Source organism: Poecile atricapillus, chromosome 1 (genome assembly GCF_030490865.1).
Source record: "Poecile atricapillus isolate bPoeAtr1 chromosome 1, bPoeAtr1.hap1, whole genome shotgun sequence".
NCBI classification, from domain to species: domain Eukaryota; kingdom Metazoa; phylum Chordata; class Aves; order Passeriformes; family Paridae; genus Poecile; species Poecile atricapillus.
Window position 1 is genome coordinate 72829295 of NC_081249.1, and position 26366 is coordinate 72855660.

The following is a 26366-nucleotide window of genomic DNA, read 5'->3' on the forward strand; positions in this document are numbered from 1 at the left end:
ACACCACTGCTGATCCAGGCCGGGATGCCATCGGCCTTCTTGGCCACCTGGGCACTGCTGGATCACGTTCAGCTGCTGTCACCAGCACCCCCAGGTCCTTTTCCACCAGGCAGCTTTCCAGTCACTGCCCCTGGTCTGTGGTGCTGTCTGGAGCTGTTGTACCCAAGAGCAGAACCCAGCACTTGGCCTTGTTGAACCTCATACAATTGGCCTCTGCCCTTGATCCAGCATGTCCAGATCCCTCTGCAGGGCCTTCCTGCCCTCCAGCAAATCAACACTCCCACCCAACTTGATGTCACCTGCAAACTGACTCAAGGGGGCTCTCGATCCCCTTGTCCAAATCTTTGGTGGACAAAACCAGAAAGTCTTCTATTCACCAGCCTCAGTTTCATGGAGCTTTTTGTTTGCAAGGTCTAAAGATGCTCTTGACATCCTGAGAAGCATTTCAATAGAACTGGTTCCAATATTGAGTCTGGGGAAGACGACTTGTGATACATCCTTCTCTTCTTTGACTCTGTTATACCATCTTTATAATATACATATATGGATAGTACTTTTTAAAGAATACAATATATGTTAATATTTATCAAGTGCTCTTATTGATGTGGACTATTGTTTACCACCCCAAGCAGGATGGAATACAATGTCTTAAAATACAATTGGGCTGCCAGGGAAAGATGCTTCCTGAAAAAGACCAGGTTTGCTAAAGAAAAGTGCATTGCAACATCTGACAGATCTGTGGGGACCATTACTCCATAACCATTTTACTTTTTAACCATTTAAGACTCTTATTTCAAAACATGCAATGTTCAGAGGAACACTAGGACAGATGGAGAAGAGAGGTTAGAAAAGCCTTGGGTATTTATTGTAGTGCTGTAGACACAGCCTCCTACCGGGTAATACTGCTCTTGCTCTAAATCCATATTTCAGTTTAGTGGCTCTTTGATTTAGAAGCTTATTCCATGGATCTTTTTGTTTTGAAGGTCTAAGGATGCTATTGATGTCCTGGGCAGCATTTTCTCTGCTTTGGAGGCTCCAATGTAGAAGGTACAGTACAGGCCATTCCAGAGCTTGTAACAGCTGTTGTGCTGGTTCACATGGGCACAGCACTGTCTCTTTAATAGTCCTGAAAACTGTTTAATTGGTAAAGGCAACCAAACTCAAATGTTTTAGACCTCCCTGCATTGTCATTACAGAACACTCTGGCATCAAAAAGTTGATTGCAACAAGTGAGAGTAGGATCAAATACTACGTTTTTATGCATCTGTTCTGACAGATTTTTTTTGCCTTTGTGCAAAATAGTTTCCCTTGAATGTCATCTAGGCACATAAATATTGTGGATTTCATGCAGATTAATGAAGGTTTGATTCATTTCTATATAATTCAGTTTCTTCCCAGCTGCTAATGGGAGGAGGGAATTGTTTGTGTGCATAGACTCTGCTCAGCATATGGTCCGTAGCTAGAAGCAGATCACATCACCCAGCTGTTGTATCCTCCAGGACTGCTCCAGAAGATTCTTCAGACTCTTCAGAGTAAATTTTCCATAAAGCTCACCCATAAAGGGATGATAAGCCTATCCATTTGCAAGGGATCCAGCAGTAGGTAGCAAGATTAAAATGAATTAAATCTTTGTAATATAACATACCAGTAGTTGTATGTTATGTCAGTACCCTCCGTTTACCCTGGTGTGAATGTGGATAAACTCTGTTGATTTAGTAGCATCTATTTTTAACTTTCTCCTGATTATGGATGGCAGGAAGAATTGTGTGTTTGTTGCTGGATTTGGGACTTGAAAAACAGGCTCCTCAGTCCACTGTGAGCAGCAGGAATAGATTATCTTCTTCCTCCCCTCCTTGTCCACTGTAATCCAATTCTGACCTCTGTGAGAGTTGAGAGCCACAAGTGTCATCCTCTTTTCCCAGTTCACGATAACAGCTAACACGAACCTGGATGGCTGTTTCTCTTCTGAATGCCCATAGCAGATGAAAAATAAAGCAAAGGCAGTTACTCCAGTGTTACTGCCTGGGCATTGCATCATGACCAGACAGTAAAACAAGTTGCAGTTGCTACAGATCGGATTCAAAGTGATGATGAGAATTTGTATTTTCTTTCCCAGTATCTTCCTTCCATGTTCCAGGATACGATATTATATGTCATTTATAAGTTCAGCAAAACAAGTTTGCCCTTCTTATTTACAACACTTTTAATGGTCATTAGGGGTTGGGTAAATCTTCTGGCATCCTGTGTTCTGCAGCTGCCTATTATGACTAACACAAGTTTGGTATGGCTCTTGCTGGCTTCCTTTGTGCATTACTTTGTTTAAATTGGAGTGTTATGTTACTTCTTATTGGCATATGTTTACATCTTCAGAAAACCATACGCTGTCTGAGACTAATCCAATTTATTCCTTGTTGACAGGAATATAGGAGGGACTGTCACTTGCTAGGCTCAGTATGAAATGTGATTTCATCCTTACTCTCCCCCGAAAATGAAAAGCCAACCAAGTGTTACAGAATGGAGATATTTTAAAGATCATGACAGCTGGGAAAGTTTTGCATTTCACTCAGCCTTTTCCAGATTTTGATGATTTTGTTGTCTTTGCAGTCTTAGTATAGCCTTGTTGGCGTATGAATCTTGTTGGATTTAACTTTCTAGGATCTAACGTTTACAAGCTTGGAGAGCCCATATGCTTCAGTAATTGTTTTAATTGAAGGAGATTCAGCATGTTGTGACACTGAAGTAGACTTTTTGTGGATCAAAAGTTAGGTCAGTATGTAAGTGGAAGTTTTATTTGATATCTTCCCCCTTATTGACAGAATATGTTTGACTACCTGCTAGACACAGTGACACCCTTCATAAGAAGGGGAATGTCTAGATGAACATCTCTTGCATGATTCCTTGCTTTTTTCTGGAGATTGAAGCTGTTCTGTGGGACAAACCTGCATGCAAATTCTGAAAGCTGTGCTGGGAGCTGCCTAGGCAGGAACTTACTTGAGGTGCGAGGTCTCAGATTATTGTCAGTACTGGTGAAGTTCATCTGTGCAGACACCTCCAGGGCACCTCTATCAGAGCTGGTCATTCTCTGCTGTCAGGACAATCAGAGCAGACACACAGACTTTTCTGAGGGCTTCCTAGGGGAGGGAACTGCCCTGGAGATCTGATGGGAATAAGGTGCCTCTGCCTTGCAGCTGATTTGTAAAGGAGCTTTGGTGGGAGATAGATGTTCTCCTAGTACCTACTAGGAAGTTGGGCTTGAGCATAGAGGGTGTGCTGCTCTGCAAAACAGAAAATTAAATGCCTCCAAGAGCCTTATAAATTTCTTTATTCCTAATTTCAGTCTAAGGTGCAGTGATCACTGTGCGGGCCTTTGTTGGACTGTGTCCTATGTTTTATATAGATTTAAATTATGGTACATGTACACCATCAGTAGACTCACTTTGTGGTTTTGTCCAGAGCTTTGCTCTTCTCTTTGTCCAGAAACACGTTGAGCTGTGCCTGAGAATATTGCCCAGAGTAATAGATTTGTACTCTCTGTGAAGAAATCAACATAGAGGTGAATCACAGGGTGGCTGAGCCTGGAAGGCACCTTAGGGGATTACCTAGTCCAGTCTGTTGCTGAAAGCAAGCTCCTCAGGACTGTGTCTAAGCTAGAGACTAAATAAACTCCTTGGGCCACCTATGCCATCTTCTGTTACCCATCTTCATGGTAAAAAATGCTTTTTAAAGTGCAGTGTCCTATATTTCAGTTTGGGCCTATTGCCTCCTGTCCTCTCACTGGGCACTACGGAAAAAACGCTGCCTCCATCTTCATTACATGCTCTCATTTATTTTCCTTTCCTGGGTGTTGTTGGAACAGATACAAGAAAGCTCAAATGTTTTCTCCTGTGGCATATTACCAAGACAGCTGAAGTTCTGTATAAGGAGTTTTAGTAGAGAATTAGAACAGATTTTTCCCCCCCTCTATTTTCAGTCCAAGAGCAGAAATTACAAGAAAGCTCATGAAAAAAGCAGATTGGTGGGGTTTCTGTGACAACACTGAGAATGAATAAAACCAGAGGTGTTTAGGAGAGAATTTGTAGCTTTTGAAGATTTCTTCTCATATCTGAACTCAGCCTAAATTATCTTCTTGTTTTTTCCTAATACCTAAGTATAGGCATGAGATTCTTTTCCACTAGGAGTTCCATGTTAGGATAGAAAAGGATGCAATGATTCCTTTTATTTTCTAGCATCTTACAGGACTGTAAAATCACATCTAAATTGAGAAAATAGCTCTCAAAGAGGAAACTGGTGCTACTGCCAATTTTTAATCCACCAGTGCAACAAGCCAACAAAAGCTTTGCATAAAAATTCTTTTCATATTTACACGTATTGAATTGAGTATATCCAACCACTGGCATACGAGATCCTTTCCTAGAAGCCTTTATAAAGAGAAATCAATTTAATTGTATTAGAACAAGGCTGGATTTATTTGCAATCTGAGGAGTTTGGGTAACTGGAGACTACTTTTTCTTGAAACAGTTGATTTCACAATAATTTCTGATATTCCATTTTGCACATGATTGGAGAGAATGTGTTAGAGTGCTTTGGACCTTAGAGAGCAGCAACTTTCGATATATGACAGAATGAAAAGTGTACCCATTGGAATATAAAATCATTCTCTGTGTGGAAGCATACTTGGCCCCTAATTTGTGGAAATATCGGTATGTTACTGTGTGTTGTGTGAGGTTACATTACCCCTACCATTTAAGGAATCTTTCTTTCTTTTTTTGAAAGTACAAATATGAATTACAGAGCTTTGAAACAATGATTGTACTGGTCTTGACAGTGGCCTAACAAAGGCACAGAGACAAAAAGTCAGAGTCCCTTGACCTTTATAAACATTTCAGATTGTGACAGCCAGTGTGGTTTGTTTTGTTTCAGAAGGCCATAGTTCACCAACTCCCCTCTGACTGTGGATACACTATGTGAACAAGGAAAATGTGGCTTTCCAGTGTTTTCAGGCTAAAGCCAGTCCTGCATATTGCTGTAGAATGATCAAAACTGTTTTGTACACCGAAAGGCTCAGAATTACCAATCTGTGAAGTGCATAATCTACTTTTATTTACTGATAATTGTTTCCTGAATTATTGCCAAAGATCACTTAAAAATGGACCAAATCCCAATATGCACCCTCAATCCGAAGTCACCCTCTAACAGATTCTACTTCAATGAATTTAGACATTTTCTTTCTTGTAACAGGGTTGGAAAATCAGATGGGAATTTGACCAACATCATGAAATACAGACTGCATCCTATCATGCAAATGGTTTATGGATGAAATCAGACCTATATTTCGAAGAAATTATGAAATTAGGATTTAAATAATTTGATCCACCAAAAAGGAAAGATTCTGTAATAAAATACTTGGAAAAAACAGTGGAAGAGGACTAAGCTGAACGTGCTGTTTTTATAAGCCCTGGACTTTTCCTGGTGTGTGCTTGGAATTGACAGAGTAAAAGTGTGAAGCAAAAAAATCTAAGTAGCTCAAGGTCTGACATGTGGATTTGCAAAAACATGAGGCTGGATAAACACACATTATAAAGAAATTCACAGCATTGGGTACAGTAGGGACAGTCTCAGATAACGACATGTAGCATCCAAAACTTGTCATTTCTGAAGTTCTGGAATGCAGTTTGTCTGGGAATTGTCCCAGTTTGTGCTGTTAGAGGACCTTGTCCCTGTGGTAGTCATTGCTGGAAGTCAGCAGGATTTTTTAGCAATGCTTTTAGTAAGGAGACATCAAATATCTTTCAGCAGATATTGTACATAAGACACTGAGAGAATTTAATCTGCTGCAGCCAGCTGCTTGTATTGCCATTGTAATGCTGGTCGTGGGCTCCAGTTACCTGAGTTCACTCTTGGCATCTGCACACATCCCAGCCAGCAGGAACGTGAAACAGCCTCCCTCTGCCACAAGCCCCTAAGCCAGGAGGTAAAGGGGAAGTGCCATTCCCTGCTGGATAGAGAAAGCCTGTGACACAAAGCTGAGCAGGCCTGGCCTCATCCCGTGGACAGTGATGGCACCAGATCACTGTAAGACACACCAGACCATTGCAAGGCAGCTTACCTCTCCTGGGAGGAGCTCAAAAAGGGAAGGTGGCTCTCCCTGCTCTGCTTCAGGCTGCAGAGCCATGCTGTGAAAGGGAATGAATTAATGAACAGGTGGTCTGAAAGTGTGTCCCTCAGCTATTCACCTTCCCTGGAGACGTCAGGGGTTGGATTTGAGAAAGCATTGCTTAATTAGCTCATCAGACTCTTTGAACCTGGAAGCAATTGGGTTTTAATTCACTTTTCATAATAAGCTTTGTTTTTATGAACTTTGTGTGGAGCATTCTCTGTGCAAATAAATTATATTTTCACTTTTCCCTCTTCTCTCCTCACTGGGCTCATTTAATACTCACTTGGCCTGTATCTTAGAAGAAAACAATCACAAACCGGAAAGACCGGAGTTCTTTAGTTTAAACAAATCCATTATCCTGGAGCTGAAAATTTAGTTTAGTCTCAGCAAAATAACAAGCATATGCAGTCTTTGGAGTAATTTTTATTTATATATTTAAAAGCTTATTTAACTGTTACTGCCTGGCTGCCTTAGTGTCTGAAGGCTGCCTAAAGATTTAAGATGAACTCAATAATAAAGCAATCAGGACTCTAGAGTTGGACTTAAGTGGAATTCAAGGTACATCTCCAGGGATCAGCAAAATACTGTGCAGAGCTGCTTCAGCTAATGATGATTGAGATGGTTTGGTTATTGAAGGCAAGGCAGAAACAAAGGCATGGCCATTTCATTATAAGATGGAGCTCTCTGGTAGCAGCAGAATTTGACAGGCCCTGGTGAGCGACTGCGCCCAACAGGGAACCTCGTGATGCTGAAGTGCCTTGACCAAACCAGCTGTCAGTGTCAGCATAACTCTCCCATAACTTAAGTCACTGCCTCTCTGAGATTTACCTTTGCATCTTTGCATAAGAGTTAGATGCTCCATACTCTCTACCCTGCTATTTTGCTGGTGTTTCCAGCCCCTCTTGTGGAAATGGCACTTGTTCCCTGTGTCTACACCTCTGGTATGCCAGCTCATGTGGTAGCCCAACTCCATCCAGACCAGTGTGCTGAGCTGAGGACAGCAGTGTCCCAGCTCTGAACACAAGCTTTGTCTTCTCTCCTTACTGTGAGCAGCAATGTCCTGGTGACTACAGAGGGTGTCATACCTTCAGCCAGTAAAGACCAGAGGTCAAAAGGCTTCCCTGCAGCATCTGGACTCTTTGGGAGCCTTGAGGGCCTGCCTCGTGGGACAGGTATCCAATACTCTGTTTTGACTCTGCACATAGCCTTTGTATCTCATTCACTCTGGTGTTATTTCAGTTTTGTGGGATACGAGTCCATCCAGCCTTTTACTGAGAGGAAGATGGGATTTAAAGCCTCTAGACTGCCTCAGCCCGCTCTGTAGGGGCTGCCCAGACAAGTGCTGCTAAATTCTCTCCAGGAGTAGGTTCAGCTAATGCAGGTCTTGTAAGGACCTCCAGCCTCCGTGTACAGACCCCCCAGGAGATTCTGCTCATTAGCTTTTAGCTACACTTTAGCCTTTTACACACCGCAAGATCCTTTGCTGCCCCTTTTGGAGCTAAAGTTTCAACCAACGATTCCAACATTTCAAAAAGTATTTCAGTGCCTCAGCTACGGAAAGAAAAGAAAGCTATGCTAGCCTGAGGGTTTAGTCAATATTGTACTAGACTATTAAGTATCCACTGTGAGAGAGACAGTCTCATGTTCAGAGAACTCATTTGGCTAATCCAACAAATTAACTATTTTGTACACAAAGTGGAAGACTAGCCAGAAGTAGGAGGAGAAAATATCCTTGCAGAGTTTCTCAAGGTCCCCAGGGAAAGTGATAGGCAGCAGACTCAGCTCAGAACACAGCACTAGGGATGAGGTTTGATTTGAGGCTAGTGCTACACCCAGCCCCCTCCGTCTCCTCACTGCCCTAAAGGTCTGTGCCTCTACATTCATGAAAAATTACACAAAATAAACCAAAGAAACATATTTCAGGTTGGACAAAACACATCGTTCAAATCAAATGTATTTGTACTTCTTTTCTCTAATGGCACTGGAGTGGCACAGTGTGTGGCACAGTTTACCAGTGAGTGAAGCCATGTGCCTTGGAGGCTGGAGGCAGAAATCTGCTGTTGACCTTGCTGCAGGAGGAGCAAGGCCCTGGCCCTGGAAGGAGAGGAGCCCTAAGTGTCACCCCAGCTTTTACACCAGGACCCCAGTGTGGGGAGCTGGGTGCCTGAGCTGTACTCCAGCTGTGGTAGAAAGGGTGTGTTTGATTCCCTGTTTTGGAGTGGCTGCCGTGACAGACTGGTCTGTGGTGGGTGCTGGGGTGACCAGAGATCCTGCTCTGGCAGTATCATTTTCAGTAACAGCAAATCTGGAGCTTTGGGGAATTTAACTGTTAAATTTTGCCTGGGTGGATGGTGTTTTTCAGAGGCCCCTGACTCCATCAGCCATGGGAGGTTTTTTTAGTCACAGCACGGGGTAACCACCTTTCCAAACATCAGGGGCATGCTGCAGCATGGGAGACTGCTAAAGCTGCAATGTGAAATATTTTAATAGGGGAGGGGAGGGCAGTTCCTTAGCCGCTTTTTGAACATCACGTTTTGGCTGGAAGTTTCCAGTGAAAATTAACCAAGGATAGAAAGATTCAAGGGTGAAGAAAAGTTGTACAGTTGGACAAAATCATCAGCAACTGAAAGAAGACCTTGAAACAGCAAATCTCAGGGTATTTTTAACTACATCTGTTGCTATCTGTGCTGCCCGTCAAAACAAGAGCCTGTTTCATACCCCCTGTGTTTCTGACAAGTTCTGTGTGAGGTGTTCTTGGACCAGCTTTGCAGCCTGAGGGAAATGCAGCTGTCTCCAAGATGGTTGCAGCATGGGGGAACAACATATCAGGAAAGGAAGATGGATACATTCATCAAGTCTGTCTTTAGAGTAAATTTTAAGTAGACAGAAGTTAAATATTTAATTGGAATGTAGTCAGAACTCCAGCCCTCTGTGCAAAACAAATACAATTAACTTTAAAAAGTAAAAGAGACTTGTATTTCTCTTTTGCATATTTTGTTCAAAATTATTAAAACATATTAGAGAAAATAATTCAGACTTGTAAAAATCTTTATAGTAAGAAAGGGACAACTCATAGCTGTAGCTGGGACAATACTTTGGACTGATCACTTTTCTGAGGTAATTAAGCTAAATAATCAGACTGTATATATGTCTCCAGACAAATACTTAATCATTTACTTTGGCTGTTGTTGCTGTAAAGGTAGTTTTTTATGGTAATTTGCCATTGATGAGTGGAAAGCAATACTTCTAATATTCATCTTCCTTCAGTGCTCTGCTGAGCGTGCTAAAATGCAGATAGCACACTGTGGTGTATTAATCGTGTGAAGGGATTTATGGTCACTGTTCTCATTGGAGCTCATGGACATAATAGGCATTCATAAATCCTGCAAGCTTCCAGATGCCAGCATTCTCACTAACTAGCAGGCCTGGCTAGAAAATATTGAGAGAGATACATTTTCTTTTTCCTAATTTGCTTCAGTATTGAGTTTCCCTGGAGAAACTTGTCTGAGCTGAAAATGCTTTGGTGAGTAAAACCAAATTATCAAGTATGGATAGCAGGTGGTTTCTGTGCATAGCTGAAGCTCCAGATTTCTAGCCCTTTCCAAAGAAAAGCTAAAATCCCAACCTGACACCTCAACCCAAATGTATTCTTTGTGAGACAGTCATAGGACAAGCGATGGGGACAGTCAGATCTCCGTGGCAGACAAGCTAGGAGCTGCCAGGAGATTGCAGCAGATCCTTGCCATGAGTTTATCCATATGTAAACTCATGCAGACCTTTCCTATGCTGCCAAAGACACTCACAGGAGGCAAGGATTGAGTGCTAGTCCCAGGAGTGATTTGAGTGGTTGCCCTTGCAAACCAAAGAGGCTTAAAACAGGGATGAGGACAGCCCCAGGTGTGAGCAGAGCCCTGATATCCTGCAGCCTTGACCCTGGGCCCCCAGGCTGAAAGAAGATCTATCAGTATCACACAGGCTGTGCAGTTTATTTCACAAGTTCATAGACATACTGGTGGGAGCAGACCCTGGGAGGTTTCCACTCCAATCCTCCCACTCAAAGTGGTGCCATCAACAACACTAGATCAACTTGCCTGTGGCTTTGTCTAGCAAAGTCTGGTGCAACTCCAAGGATGGGGATTCCCTGTCTCCTATTATCTGGTTCTGCACTGCCCTCAAGGTGGATGAATTTTCCTCATGTTCAGCCTGACCTTGCTAAGCTAAAATCTGGGCCCTTATCTCTTTTAGACAAGACATCTCTTTTTAGCCACTACCGAGAATTGTTTGGTCTTTGTATCTGCCTTTTCAAAGGGGACTAATAGATGCCTCTTAGCCTCCCCTTTATCAGATGAAGCAAGCCCAAAGTCCTCAACTTTGTATCTCATAAGTTCTGGCTCCTTGATCATCTTGGTACAAGTTTTGAAATATCCTTCTATCTAATTGGGACCCCAAAATTGGTCCAAAAGTGCAGCAAGTCTAATCCATGGGTTTTACGGCATAGGATTTATTGATGCCCTGGATTCTGATATGAGCTCTCAGGCAGCACAAACACCACAACATTTTGAGGTGTTTGTGATGTAGAAGCATTCCGTGCATGTGCACATTGATTGTGCATCAAGCAGATACTGCTTAGGGCCTTGTAGGTTAGGATGGTGCTGAAGCCCAGTCTCAGCAGATGCCTCTAGAACATCCTGGAGAATGGGAATGGAGCCTGATTAAAAAAATACATTGGTTGTAGATTACAGCTGACATACATGAGCTGGCTGCTCATGTGAACCCCACTGATGAGCAAAAGTTTTAAGATTGCCTTTTCTTCAAAAAGATAGGCAGACCAACAGATTTCTTTTATTCAAGCACTAAATAATATTTTTATAGCAATTCTTTTAAAAGTCTGTCAATTTTGTGCAACTGAGCCTGATTAGCTTCTTAAATGTGTAGTTTCTTTATGCTGTATGTTATAACAAAAAAAAAATTTGTGATCCAGAGCTGCCTTTGGAAAGAATATAATTCTGCTGCAATTTCAAAGAGGAATGAAAAGAATTGTTTAAAATGTATATGTTAGTTAGCATTTCTATATCACTCATCCTTGAACACTGAAACCTTTGGAGCCCTGAAATGATTTGCAAGAACTTGGACAGATGTGGTAAGAAGAAGAAGAAGGTATTTCCATCATTTGGTCCCAAGGCCAAGTTCAGTGCTGCTGAAAATGCAGTTTTCTTGGCACAAATAAAGACATTTTCTTTTAACAAAATTAGGATCTTCTGGCATACTCTAGCTGGCAGCTCTGAGAAACTTTACAACATCTGAGGAAAAAAACTGAAATGGGAAAGGAAAACTGAGGCATCTGACACCATGTCTGGCCTTTGGTTATGAGTTTTATTTGGAGATTGCTAACTTCTCCCTCAGCTCTGTTGCACACTCCATGTGCTGTTCATAGCAATTCCTGTGGTTATGGCCAGATGTGACCAGGGGCAGCTCTGTACTTTTCCAGCAGGCCACCTACATATATCCATCTCTCCACCTGCTGAGACACTACTGTGGGATACAAAACCCCAGTCCTGCACTGCACCATGTGGTTTGTGGGGTCTGGGTAGTTTTGTCATCTCTGTGGCATAAGATTCTTTCCTCCTAGTGCAAACTGTGCCAGCATGTATATGTGCACTGCAGGTAACTTCTGGGTGGAATCCATTTCAAGTAAAGCTAAAAGTCCGAGAGCTGGCTGGATCTAAAGTTCATTATGTGAGTTCCCTTTCATAGTCATGGGAGAGAAATGGGCACCTCTGCAGGGTGAATCACCCTCCCTGTTTTGCCTGTTGCTCCTGACTGACTCATGGGGAGCTCTCTAGCTCTCTGAGGCTGACAGCTGAATGACATGGCTCAAGTTATGGAATAAAAGAATCATCAAGTTTGGAAGAGACCTTCAAGATCATTTAGTCCAACGTCACCATGATCATGCCTAGGCCACGCCCAGGCACCCCTTGGACACTTCCAGAGACCACCTTCCCTCCACCCCACCATCTCCCCAAGCAATTTATTCCAATGCCTAATCACCCTTACAGTGAAAATGTTTTTCCAATGTCTAATTTAAACTTGAACCTGTTTTTTTTTGTTGTTTTCTTTTTGTTTGTTTTTTGTTTTTGTTTTTTGTTGTTTTTTAAAAAAAATCTTTTAATATCTAATCTGAAGTTAGGTCCACTAGACCTCACTTCTAGGGTTTGAATTGGAATAACATTCTCTTAAAATTCTGTCCAGTTTCTTTGTACAACTTCTCACTAGTGGTCTGGCTTATTCCTTTATTCTTTCCACATCCAGGCACAGGCTTAGTTTTGACAGGTTAGAGACTGGAGCCAAACAATTGTGGTTAACAATCAATAGAGATCCTTGTTGAGGTCACAATCATAAAACTGTATCACTAGGAAATAAAAACAGAGGATGTAGACATTAAAATTAATGTTTGTGAAATATGTGCCAAAATTTAATTTATTAGGCAAGTAACGCTGGTTCAGTTTTACTGATAATTTGTTTATATCACACAGCATTCCTTCACTTACAGTTGTGACATATCACTTATTTCTTTAGGACTATTCCAGCAAGTAGAAGACCATATTAAGCCCTAACAGGACCTCTGGGACACAAAACACTCTCTAAATGCTTTGAATTCATTTGCCTTTAAAAGCATAAAATAAATCATGTACTAATCAAACTCTTCATTTAATTTTGCCTGTAAACCATATGTGTTTTTTGAGTTCAGTTTCCTTATCATACCAACCTTTTCTAGCAATTCTCTTCTAGCTGTACAGATTCAGCAACGAATCAAGCACTGTAACTGTGTTTCTAAAATGCAGTTAAAAAAAATTCCTTAGAATGTTAAAACTATAAGAATACACTGTCACACCTCTTTTAGTACCTGTGTATATTTGCAATTGGAAAAGTCACACAACTAGAGAATATTAAAAAGAGAAGGAAAAAGTCCTCACAATCATTCACACATATGGAAAATCAATTTTTCTTTCAACCGATGATGTCACCTTCCTAGAACAAAGTGCTGAGGAGGGCCAAGGAATAATGAAAGAATTCATCTTGTAGTCTTTCTAATTTTTCAGTGGTGTGGTTTGTAAGATTTGTAGTTGTTTTTACCGTACGTGTACCTGAAACAGACACAAAAGCTCATTTTAGGAAAGAAAACCATCAAAAAAGGTCAGAATTTCACAGGTTTCAGGTTGAGGTATTCAAGCAAATGTGCGTGTCTCAGTTTTCTGTGCAGCAACACTCCCAGGTGAGTGTGTTCTTCTGCACAAGCCCCAGTGAGTCAAGGAGTGGGACTGAGGATGTGGAGGTGTAACACACTGTTTAGTGAGGATTTAGTACAATAATATAAAAGGTGTGGGGCCTCAAGAAAGTAACATGATTATTAAAAAACAAATGGCCAGCCCATCCTGCATGTGGTCTGTACTCCTGAACCTACTAGCAAAAACGTAAGAAAGTCATGAAATGAAAACTGTGTGTGGCCCAACAGAATCAGAAAGGGAAAAGACTAGAAGAGATTACCCAAAAGAGGGAACAGAGCACTCATAAAACATGGAAGTTCAAATGTAAACAGAAAAATAAGAGATCTACAGAAGAAATAAGTGTGCCTGGAAAAGGGGGATAACAAAAAGCTGAAAAGCAAGAATACAGTCAGGAAACTAGTAGGAGCGCTTGATGACCAACATGTCAAAAGGACATTTACAGATGATGAAGCCAGAGTAGCAAAGATCAGTGATTTTTTTATATCAGTCTTAACACAGGAGACCATGAGCAGATTCTTTGCAAATAGGTGAGCAAAGCTAGATCAGGTTGAGATGAAGAGACAGGGTGTAGCAGTCTAAAGAAGAAAACCACATCCTACCAAGTAGTGAGATTAGAATAACATTGGTTTGGGAGTGCTGAAGAGCTCCTATGCACAATTAGGGGGCTGTGAGCCAAGGTGTATGAGTTGTCATTACAAGCAGCTGCTTGCTAGAGACCTTGTGGATTTTCCATGGAACTTCTATCCACAAAAGGGCTCCAAAAAGGCACTATCAGTGCCTCTGACTTCCAACCCTGGTAAGGTGTCAAACTCTGATGCAGAATAGGATTGTTTGACCACATGGGTTAGCACTGTTTTTTGGGGAAACTCAATAGAGCCTCTGTGAAGAGAGGAACACCCACTAGTGCTCTGGGAGAGTGATAAAGGGAGCATGCTGATAAAGGGTGCATTCTTATTTGGATATAGAAAGTGTAAATTTGCAAAAAGCTTATGATAATGTTCCACACTGAAGGTTGTGAAAGAAGTTTTGTTGCTATGGGACTGGAATTAGGTCCTTTTTGTACTGAAAGCTGGTTGAAGGATTGGAAACAAACCATACGTCCTAACGGTAACTTTCCAAATTCTAAATATCAAGATTTTTCAAACAGAAAATATTTCTTTATGAGGTTGGAAAAAATTTCTTCATGGAAAGGGTTGTCAAGCACTGGAAAAGGCTGCCCAGGGAAGTGGTAGAGTCACCATCCCTGGAGGTATTTAAAAGACATGTAGGTGTGGCACTTGGGGACATGGTTTAGTGGCTGTGCTGGGTTAGTGGCCAGATGCAATGATCTTGAATGTCTTATACAGCTTAAATGATTTTATGATTCTAAGTGAGCAGTAATTTTTTTTTATTACTTGTCCCAGGAAGTTGCAAAGCTGCTTAACCAGAGGAGATTCAAATAGCAATGAAGCAGATTTATAGACAATGGGTTCAAAACAAGTACTAAAGGGGAAAGACAGGTATTTACCCTTTGACATCACTCATCTAGATTAAGAATTGATAGCAGATGATAGGGAAATAGGATGGGAAAGGACCACAGAAAGTGGCCCGGTGTCAGTGCCCTTGAAATAGCTTCTCCTATTGCTGTTGTTGTGGTCTTTTTCCCTAGAAGTCAGAATTCTGAAACAGAAATATGGCTTGTTAAAAATACCTGTGTTTCTAATCTCACCCGAGAACTGAGGGCTATGAGGGGGGGAGTTTATATTCTTAATGAAAGGATGCATGCCAATCACATATAAATGAACACGAGCAAAAATGGGGGAAATCTGGGGTAAATCTAACTACTCCTCAGGTACAAGTCTGACACCTGAAGCCCTCAGTGAAAATGGCAATGTAGAGCCCTTGCCAGCATCATAAAACATCATCTGGGATTAGGGATGGCACATGGCCAACAGAGTAAAGTATTCTTCAGTCTTTTGTGTTGAACAAAACTTTTCTCTACCAGGACTTTGTCTTGGCAAGAAAAGGAAATCCAGCTGAAGGGGATGTTTGGCTTTATCCCACTATGTCCCTTCCTTCCCTGTCTTGGCTTCATCTCTGCTGTGTCCTCTGAAGTCTGTGCTCTACTCCATCCTGGTACTCCTCTATCCCAGGAACCCCCTGGGCTAGATTGCTTTCAGGCAGCTTGTGGGAGTACCTGTGGAGATCAGGCTTGTGAGTGGAAACCATATTGTCCAAATGTAACACAGAGAAATTGCTTTCACCACTTGGAACTCTGCTTCTGGCTGTGAGCCAGCAGCTCCTGCTTTAGCAACCTGTTTGACTCTCACTCTGTCCTTCCATCCTATCCACCTCAACGGGTACTCTTCAAGGCATCATTTGTCTCCATCTGTACAAATCCCAAAGCTGACCTGGCACTCACCTCCCACAAATTTACCTACTGAGTGTTTTAAATTTTATGATTGGTACTTGCTTCTGCCATTTGGTATGTTTGAAAAATCTTGCCTTAAAACACATTTTGAAGTTAAAGCTGTTTTTCTGATTTGTTGCTCCCAAAGGATTTCTCCCATTCCAGGTGTTCTCTGATTTCTACTGGAAGAGGGATTAACACTTGGACTAATGGCTGGGTGATGCCCCTTGATGTAACAGTGTTGAGAACCAGATGTTATTTGCACTTTCACTGCTGTATGTGCAGCACTAATACATGAAAGTTGTTCACAGAGATACTTCCCAGTCTTCCCAACTCAGCATGGATTTTGTCATTCAGGTCTGCTGGAAACCTCTAACTGGACATATTAAATGATTTTCCTCTAGAGAAAAATGCAGGCACTAGTGGCTTGATCTAAGTTCTTTTACTGTGTCTCTGTTTCTGAGTGTGAATTGTTGCACATAAATATTTGCTGGGCAGTGTAGGGTCAGATGGATTTACAGCAGATAAACACTTGCTTTTGAATATGCTACATTTATTTATGTGTTATATTATTTTTCTTTTCATATGTTGATATGAGGATTATGAAACTGATATTAGAAAACACTACATTGCAAATGCTATCTTTATGGCTGTGTCCAGGATGCCTTAATGAAGGAGAAAAGGAAAGAAAATGGAATGAAGGCATTCTGTCAAAATTAGGTGCTTAGTTGCTATAAACCTCCATGTACTGTTAGGAGACCTGGTAAAGGCTCTTAAAAAAACAGTACATACTTAGAAAATGTTGGAATGTGTTTAGGAGACACTCTTCTTGTCCAGAAGACTCCTAAAATCTTGACAGAACAGAAAACTGTTTGACAGCTCCTATTTTGGAAGTTGAGAGAGCTGGAGGTGGTTTGCTGGATTAGAATGTGCAGCACCAGCATTAATGCAGAGCCTGGCTTATCTTCACGGCAACAGAGGCCATTTGTAAAATCACACTATCAGCACTAGCTTAAAGACAGCTTAGAAGAGCTTCAAACATTCTGTGAAAAAAACCACACCATTAATTCATATTCAAAAGGAGTTGCTTCACTGCTGATATAAAGGATGGAGTCTGTCTTTGGAATGGGAATTGTGATGAAGAACTTTCTGGGACCATGTCTTCATCTTCATGAGGGTTTTATGAGAACCTGCTGATTCTTATAAATGCTCCAGAAATACTAACTAAAGAAGATCTCTGCATCCTGTTTTGTTCTGTATCATTTCGGAGCAGCTCAGGGGACCATGACAAGTCCCTGATGGTCCAAACTCTCTTCTTAGATGTCTGGAGGCAGGCTGTGACTTTAGGTTGCTGAGGACGAGTGTGTAGAGCTGATCTTGCTAGGCACTGAGCATTCTGGAGGGAGTCAGAAATGAGTGCTTGTGGTTAGTCCAGCAATGTGGAGTAAGCACAGAACTGGTTCCTTTGGCCAAATTACTCACCTGTTTAAGCCCACAGTCAAACCCCTTTCTGGACTAAGACCAGTGTACCCTACTTTGGGCATCTCCCACCCCAATGATCTTACAAGAAGGATCTTATAAGTGCCCCTGAAATAATTGTGCTTTTGCTGGTGCAGCATATATGGGGGGAGATGTTGTTAGAGATGGGGCAAGACCTGGAGAATCAGGACAGCAAGAGGAAAGGGATGTGAGTTCTAGGTCCTCCTAAGCTTATGGGAAAGTGAATTGAGAACTGTTCTCAAGAGAGATCAGACTGCTGGGCAGTAATCACCTTGTTGGGCCATCCTCCACAGCCAGGGGCCCGTGAGAAATTACCTTGTCATCAGGGCACTCAGCAGAGGGGCAGGTCCCAGGGACATAGGCCAGGTTTTTCTGATCACTCTTTACAGCCTTGCTTGAGGAGAGTGTACTAAAGTGCTGTCCTGAATCTCATCCTTTCTCCTCCTGCATGTCTAGGATGAGCAAGAGGAGTATTCTGAAGAGCTTTCACCTGGTCCTTTTCTAAGACTGGCAGTAGCAGCCATTCTCATGGTACACTCTTCATCATCAAAGTGATAATTTACCCCAGATGGGAGAATCACCTCTCTGAGAGCAGCAAGTCCAGGTATGTGCCAAGCCACGTGAGGATCAGCATCCCCCAGCTTCCCTTACATCTTCCAGTGGTAGAAATGCTGCCCAAGTGGGCCTTTCCCAGCCCTTCCTTACTCCTCTGCCAATGAGGGGAATGCCACATCCCCTCCCAGTGTTGTGTCAACCCCCCTCAAACTGCCACACACCTCACTTGGACTCCTTTCAATCTGCTGCCCTGGAGCTTTAATAAAGGTAATAACACTTGTCTGCCCTAGGCCATCCTTGTAAGTCAGCAAAGAGTGCTCTGATCTTGTAAATCACACTGTAATATCTCTCAGATTTTGTTAGTTTATTTGTTTCAGTTTTCCTCTGCAGCTCTCAGCTGGTGCTGGATGAGGGAGACCGGATCAGACCAGCCCAACCATGGATTTCAGCCAGCATGGCAAATCTGGAATAATTTATCTTTTTTTTTTTTTTTTCTTTTTTTTTTTTTTTCTTTTTTTTTTATTTGTTCCCTGAGTAGAGCAGCAGCAAGTTTGCTTTTGAGCCAGCACCTCACAGTCCCTTGTGACTATCACAGATACAAAAACCATGTGAGGTTGCTTGGTAACACTCAAATATAAGTACTGTACATGTCCCAAGGACAGCACTGTATTTAATCAAAAGTTACAAATACTATATAAACACACCAAATTCAGGGGAATCTGCTAATAATTCAACAGAACAAGGGTAATAATGCTGCTCATAAATTTAAAGCTCTCTACATATTAAACAGGAACTGCTGACAACATAGCACTTACCATAAAATCTGTAAAAATGGGGGAAAAATGATTCTCTGGCCATTGATAAATCAAAGACATGAAACCTATGGAGTAAACCCAAGAAACAGTGAAGGAAATCTGCCAGAATCAAAGAAAACAGCATCCAAATTAACCCAAGCAAGAACAGACTCAAGCTATAGCCACAGATCAAAACATTCCTCTGTATATAAACATCCTGCCATGGGGGCTGATCAACATCTCACATTAGTAATACTATATTCCCCAAGAAGGGCTTTCAAGGCACACATCAGCACAAAAGATGTGAAGTTCAAAGCCAACAATATAAAAACAATTAGAAACAGAAATCTCCTGCTCAAGGACTCCACCAAGAATGACAAGCTTTTTTATTAGCACAATAATCCCTGCAGTGGCAAAGAAGAATGCTCAGAGAAGTCAGAGAAGAGACAAAACAGTCTGCAAAAATTAGAATAACAATATGCTATTGTACAATATTTTAGATGTTTGTAGTGGGAAACAAACTTCTACTTCAGGAGCTCCTTTTCTTTACCCATGTTTCCTTTGTTTCCTAGATTTCTGCTGCAGCTGTTAGAGAAAATATCCCATCGTAACTGCGATGGTGCTAATCACAAATTGTTAAAATAAACATTGTCTTTAAAATAAAACAATGTAGCAGCTGTGCTCCTGGATCACGTTCATCCCTCTTTCTGTTTTCTGACAACTTCTCCAAGGGCTTTACTTGCCCCATCCAAGATTTGCCACCATTACTGCTGTTGCTCCAGTTATTTCAGGCAATGCTGGAATTAGCTCATCTTTTCCAATATTTACTTTCTGTGATTTTTTTTTGTTTCCTTGGCAAATGCAATTTCAGTGAATTGACACTGAAGAACCACCAAAGGCAGATATTTGCTCAGAGGTTTCCTGTGCAGTATTACAGTCCAGGGAGAACCCTGAGGCCACTGGGAACAGCTTAACCACAGGTGAGACTTCCCTCCCAGGGAGGTACCCAGAGACTGGCTGGAGTGGGACAAGTTTGCCTCATTTAAGCAGTGGCCTTGAGAGCCCACCTCCTCGTGCTTTTGTTGAAATGCAGCATCCACAGCGCTTTGTTTAGTTAGAGAAGGCAATTAAATGGGAAGGCTTATTTGGGGATGATCAATCATCCCCAAGTATTCCATGTCTTTCCTATCAGCACTTTGATGTGCTGGGTCATACAAATGTTGGAGAACTTTGGCTAAGATACAGGAGCAGATTTTTACTGTTCAGAACTGTTTCTTCAGAAATACTGAATGAGAGGAAACCAAGCAGTGGAGGGGGTGCCTATACCGGAGGAGTGAGTCCCCATGGTGATTTCTGTGGGTGAATGCTGTCCCATCGCTGATGGCCAGTGTACCTGTCACTGCTCTCCTGTGCTCAACAGCCTGAGAGAGAAGGAAGAAATGAGTGTGGGAGGACCATGCTACTCTTCGCGTCACACCATAAACTTTTTCCTAATTTCATTTGAGAAAACATAAATCCCCCTGGAGTGGGCTGTCAGTGAGCTTGTTGGGGAGGGGGTTATAGAGAGATTGCCTTGGGCTAAAATCAATTTCCCCTTCCTTATTTGCTCAAATCTTTGGCAGCCCCTAGGAACATAAACCAAGCAAATTTGTAGCTGCGACTTATTAAAAACAAGTTATATAGAAGAAAAAGAACAAGTTTAAAAAGTGATAGGAGTGGTGATATGTTCCAGACCTGGTCCTGAGCGGCAGGTGGTTAACGGGAACCTTCCGAGGAGCCATGCCCCAGGTATGATCTCTGCAGTCGTATCTGTTAGCAATAATTTCTCCGGCAATTCTCTGAGGTTGTGAAATAAATATAGGCTCCAATAAAATAGATGGTGCTTGTATTTAATTATTACTGTGCTCAGAAAGAGCTTGCACAGTGTCAAGAGGGCCATAAGGTGAGCAAAGAAAGTGAAATGTAACCTGAAGAATATTATGCAGCTATGAATTTTGATTGATTAAATGGATGAGGAGAGAGAAAAAAAATCAATGCAGGTCTTCCACTTTGGGATATGATTGTGAATACTTCACTCTTAAATCCTCCAAAGACACATGCCAAACAAATTCTCATGCGGGCATTTTCATTTTTCACTGACAGCCCTCAAAACAAAGCCCATTCAATGAACTCCATCACAATGCAAGATTTTTCCAGGGAACCCTCATCCCAAAAAATCAGCCTGCTATAATTTCCAAGTACAAAGCACAGATATCAGCTCTGGTTGCAGGTTCTGCGTTTGCTTTCAGGGTGATGATGGCTGAGGTGGTGGTTTCTGCATTCAAACTGGATGCTTCATCCAGTCTTCTGTGAAATAATGACCTATGAAAGGAACAGTGAATTTGGGCAGTTGTGAGTGAAGTGTGTTTAGAAAATAGTGCTAACCAACATGCTACCCCTATGTCACAAATGTTTAGACAAACTCTGGTCTGCTAAAGAACAAAATTCTGCTAAGAGGACAAAATTGTCCTACCAAGAGGTTTTACTGTTGAATTATTCTGTTTACTGATTGAGACTAATGAAGCTCTGCTTCTTTAACAGAGAGAAATTAAATAGCAATTAGCCATTAGTTTCATATGCTCTTAGTTTCAAGTGCCTGACAGTAATCTCTCAGCCCCTCATCTCTAGAGGTCTCCCTTTCAGCTTGTTCTGGGTTCTATAGCCTTCCCCCTTTTTTCACACTGACATAAACCTTCAGGGAAAATGGCCAGTGACACTTCTTCATTAACATGTCATTTTGGTTTAGAGAGTTGTGCCACAGAAGCCAGTTATTTCAGCCAGATGAGTTCACAAAGGAGTGTAGCTGTTCCTTGACAGTTTCATGTGTGGATCTCAGCAGTTTGTAGCCCATCCATAACACTAATTCACTAGAAATGGCTGAATAATTATAATGAATTAGCCATAAACTTTGTCATCAGCCAAGGCGGCTGTGCAAGGACATTAACTAAGAAAAAGGATGGTAGCAATCACAGAAGTCAAAACCTGCATCACAAATTACTGCATTGCTTGAGTAAGTAAAACCAGTGAAATATTTGGAAAGTGTCCTCAAGATGAGCCCAGTTCCAAGCCCCACTACCCACAGGCTTCTGAGACATAGGTTTCAAGTAGGATTAAGAGTTGAGTTTTACAGATGGTATTCTTTTTTTTTTTAATACCATTGTATAAATGAATTTTTTAAAAATGGGACAGTGCTGATTCTGTTGGTTTCAACCTTAGAAATTTTTGTCCAAATACAGTAATTTTTAAAGTTATTTTCATTATTCTGTAATCATTTTGTCACTGACATTTACATTTCTTCCAATCTATGTTGGGATTATGGTAGACAATAAAATTAAAATGTCAGCCTTCTCTTTCACTGTACCCTGTCTTTTTTTATTAAAGAGAAATTAAACTCTGTAAGGAAACCTGTATTCTTCTAACAGCCATCTTTAGATACTGTGTCTTGTTTGTTATTTTTGGTTGGAAAAACAAATCATTTAGAAAAGGCCCAATCTGTTTGGGTGTTGTGGGGTTGGAATTGAACACCATGAATAAACTGCTAGGGATCCCAGTGCCACTGTCACTGCAAGGGGAAGCAGCAGGTCTTGCAGCCAGGAGAGCACCATGTGAGACATACTGCCTGGGCTTGGTGAGATGCTCTGTGGCTCGTGGGGGCTACTGCAGACTGCCTGGGGCTCTAGCACTTTGTCTGTAGCAGATGAAATGTAAAATTCCCTTTTTCAGAAAGTCATTAGAACTCAGGTCTGGGTTATCCATTTGATGCCCAGTCCATGTGAAGGGCAGTGCCTCCCCGCCACGTGGAGCAGAGGAGGTCATTGTGAAGCTGGTGCCTGCTTGGCAAGGTCACTAGTGACAGAGGCTCACAGATGTGTCACTGCAGCATCAGCGTGATGTGGACCAAGGGCACAGACATCTCCATGGGAGTGCTGACTGCTGGGCCAGCCATGTTCACATAAAGATTGAAATTTAAAAGCAGATCATGCCCAAGGTAGGGTTCATCCCTGCAACAGAAAAGCATCAGAAAGAGCCTTGAATTTTCAATAAACAAAGATGAAGCTGTTGATAGAAAAGCTTCTAGTGTGCAGGCCTTCTCCGAACCTTCAGAGCTTGCACCTTTCCATGTTCCCACAGAGCTTCTTACAAATGCTGGTGCCTGTGTCCATGTGTATGCCTGTGCAGCAGGCAGGAGAACAAGCTAGAGACTATGCTTGGAGCACTGCCAGTAAATATTCATGAAGAAATGCTAAATTAGAGGATAGTAGAGGCTGGGTAAATGGAGACAGGAGAATACCACTTGGGAGAAGATGTACAATGGAAAACAGGGTTATTCATGTGAAGGCAAAGTGATTTGGGGACAAAAGCATGAAGATGAGAGAGAATTGGAAGATGTGAGAATGCAAGTCTGCTGTGGGAAATGATGGGGAGCTGGGGAAGGGCATGCCTGGCTGTACCTCTCCTAGGAAATGAAATGGGCCAGGGAACATCCCTGAGCACAGCAATTTTCCTGTCTGTATTACCCCTAGCTACTTATCTAGAGTAGTTTTCAAATGGCTACAGCTTTGGAGGCTAAGAGATCTACCTTTAGGTTGCTCTGGGTCAGCTGGCCTTTCGTTCATTGTCCAATACAGAGACAACCCTTCTGTGTATGTTTTATAGATCATGTGCCATCTCAAGATGTTCTGGGTGTGACTGAAGTGCCTGCAGAGTCACAAAGGATTGCCCTGCTTCATTAGATAGGCAGTCTGGAATCTAGTCACACTGCTCACATGATGTGAGTCGGATTATCTTTGTAACATGGAGCCAGGTCTCAGGAAGCAGTGAACCAAGCCCCAGTCAGAGCACATACAGCGATTCTGGTCCTTGGTGCCTCTGCAGAGAGTTGCTTTGTGTGTGTGTGTGTGTGTGTGTGTGTGTGCGCAACAGATGTATCATCAAAATTATGCCACAGTGGCACAGAATTTGTCCAAATAAGTCCTGCTGCAAAGGACTTTGATTTTTCGGTTTAGATGAGGTAAAGAAGCCAAATTGGAAAACAGAGGGACAAAGGCTGCAGGAGGATGAATGAGATAATCGAAGTCCAACATAGAGGTTTGATCAGAGAGATGAGAGGAGCAGCAGAAGAGCCCAGAGCCATCCAAGCATACACAGAGGAGACATCAAATATGCTGAAGGCTCACCAAGGTGAGAACATATGAAACTCACTGGAGATCCTGAATGTGGGCAGCCTCAACCATGCCATGTTGGCAAACATAGTAGTTTAGGTATCGGGAAAGACCTGGAAGAGGCATGGGAGGACAGGTCTGTAGGATTTGAAAGGGAAGGGACAGAGAAGGGTGTTCTCTGCATGTGCTATGTGAAAGGTCATCAGAAGGAATTTGAGGAAGAATGGGAAGATACAAGATTGATAATGTTGAAGAGGGAAGGTCCTTCCTTCCTCCCTCCCTCCCTCCCTCCCCCTTCCTTCCTTCCTTCCTTCCTTCCTTCCTTCCTTCCTTCCTTCCTTCCTTCCTTCCTTCCTTCCTTCCTTCCTTCCTTCCTTCCTTCCTTCCTTCCTTCCTTCCTTCCTTCCTTCCTTCCTTCCTTCCTTCCTTCCTTCCTTCCTTCCTTCCTTCCTTCCTTCCTTCCTTCCTTCCTTCCTTCCTTCCTTCCTTCCTTCCTTCCTTCCTTCCTTCCTTCCTTCCTTCCTTCCTTCCTTCCTTCCTTCCTTCCTTCCTTCCTTCCTTCCTTCCTTCCTTCCTTCCTTCCTTCCTTCCTTCCTTCCTTCCTTCCTTCCTTCCTTCCTTCCTTCCTTCCTTCCTTCCTTCCTTCCTTCCTTCCTTCCTTCCTTCCTTCCTTCCTTCCTTCCTTCCTTCCTTCCTTCCTTCCTTCCTTCCTTCCTTCCTTCCTTCCTTCCTTCCTTCCTTCCTTCCTTCCTTCCTTCCTTCCTTCCTTCCTTCCTTCCTTCCTTCCTTCCTTCCTTCCTTCCTTCCTTCCTTCCTTCCTTCCTTCCTTCCTTCCTTCCTTCCTTCCTTCCTTCCTTCCTTCCCACATTTATTCAGACCAGGGTCTATTTTGGTCTTGGCCCCCTTCTTGGCAGAGTCCTGAGCTTCTCCTGTGACTCTGCCAAACTGTGAGCTGAGTCTCCCTTTTTTCTGACAGAACTGGCACATGTTGTTCTTCATTCACAATCTGTTTTTTAGAGTCATTTTTGCAGCAAATAGCTAAAGGAAACAACATTTTATTGCATAACAAGACAGCTCAGAAATAATGACATGGAGGTGAGAAATACGTTACCAGGAATTAAATTAATCATTAAAAAAAGAGGTTTGGGAGCAGATTAGTTCATGCCTTTGTGCTATTTTTATGACTCCTACTATTGCATTGTCAGGCCCTGGCATAACACTGTGTCTGGAGCTTCAGCCTGTGGTGCTGACTGCAAAATAAGCACTCACTTTGGAATGCTTTTCTCATTTTGTAAATCATCTTTCCCTAAAGAAAATCAATGGACAAGTGACCCAGACAGTCAGGTTCACTCACTCCAACGGTGCTGCAAAGCCTGGGATGCCAAGGGCTGGCTGTGCCTGGTGCTTGCTGTTCCCACCATGCCTTTGAACACTGATTAAATGGAGCAGGAACAAACCCACCTTCCCCAAGCTCCAAGCAAGATGTGCAGGTGCAGGTTCCTCTTTTGGAAAGGCACCTGCTGTGCTGCCAGGTCTGAACAAGCCACAGCCACTCAGCAGCTAAGGCTGCATTTCCAGCATTGAATTCTCCAGCAGCCCGGCCTGAAATACAAATATTGCTCCAATGTTCCTGTTCTTTAACACGTGCCATAAGCATTCCCCAAAGTGATTCCATATCTCCTGCCACTGCATTGCTCCCAAACCTCCATGTGCTCCTCTGGTGCCTCCTCGCAATGGCAGCTTCTCCTACACGAGCAGCCATTGAGCAGACAGGTTGTCCTCTGAGCCCAGGGGCTGTGTCTGTTCTGGAACATGGGGCATCCCCAGTGCTTGGAGCTGTGTCCAGAAGCTGGTTGGGATAGGTGAGCTATTCTGCTCCAAAATGATGCTGGGATTGTGCTAACAACTTAGTTGGGTGAACGTGTTCCCAGGCACTCAGACACAAACCAGGCTGTCTAACCAAGTAAAAGCAATGTCTGTGCATTGTCTTCCCTGGTTAATGGGGTAACCAGCCACTCTGAATTTCTGTAGGGCTCAGGCTCTATGTCTCCCAGAGCAGACCAGTCCCAAGTTTCCTAATCTTGGCCATCCTTAAGTTTTGTCCATCAGGAAACTGAAGGCTGACTCAATGAAAGTAGGAACAGACAGGAGAGAGTAGGTCATTCCTACTTATAGACTGTTTTGCAAAGGGAAAAGTGCTGGCAGGATGAAGGGAATCCATTTTTGGGAGGTCATGTGAATGGATGGGTAGATAAATGGTTGGATCAATGAATAGATGATGAGCAGGACAAAGACAAACTGAAAAAGAACAGTTACAAAATATCTACAGCCTGCGAATACAAACATAAGAGAAAGGTAAGGATAAGAAAAATACTGCCTTTCTAGAACCATCTTTTAATTTAGCCATACCTTCTGACTGTAGGGATCCTCTTCTAACCCTCTTCTTACCAGGGACTCAAAGTAATTTCCATCTGTGAACATGTA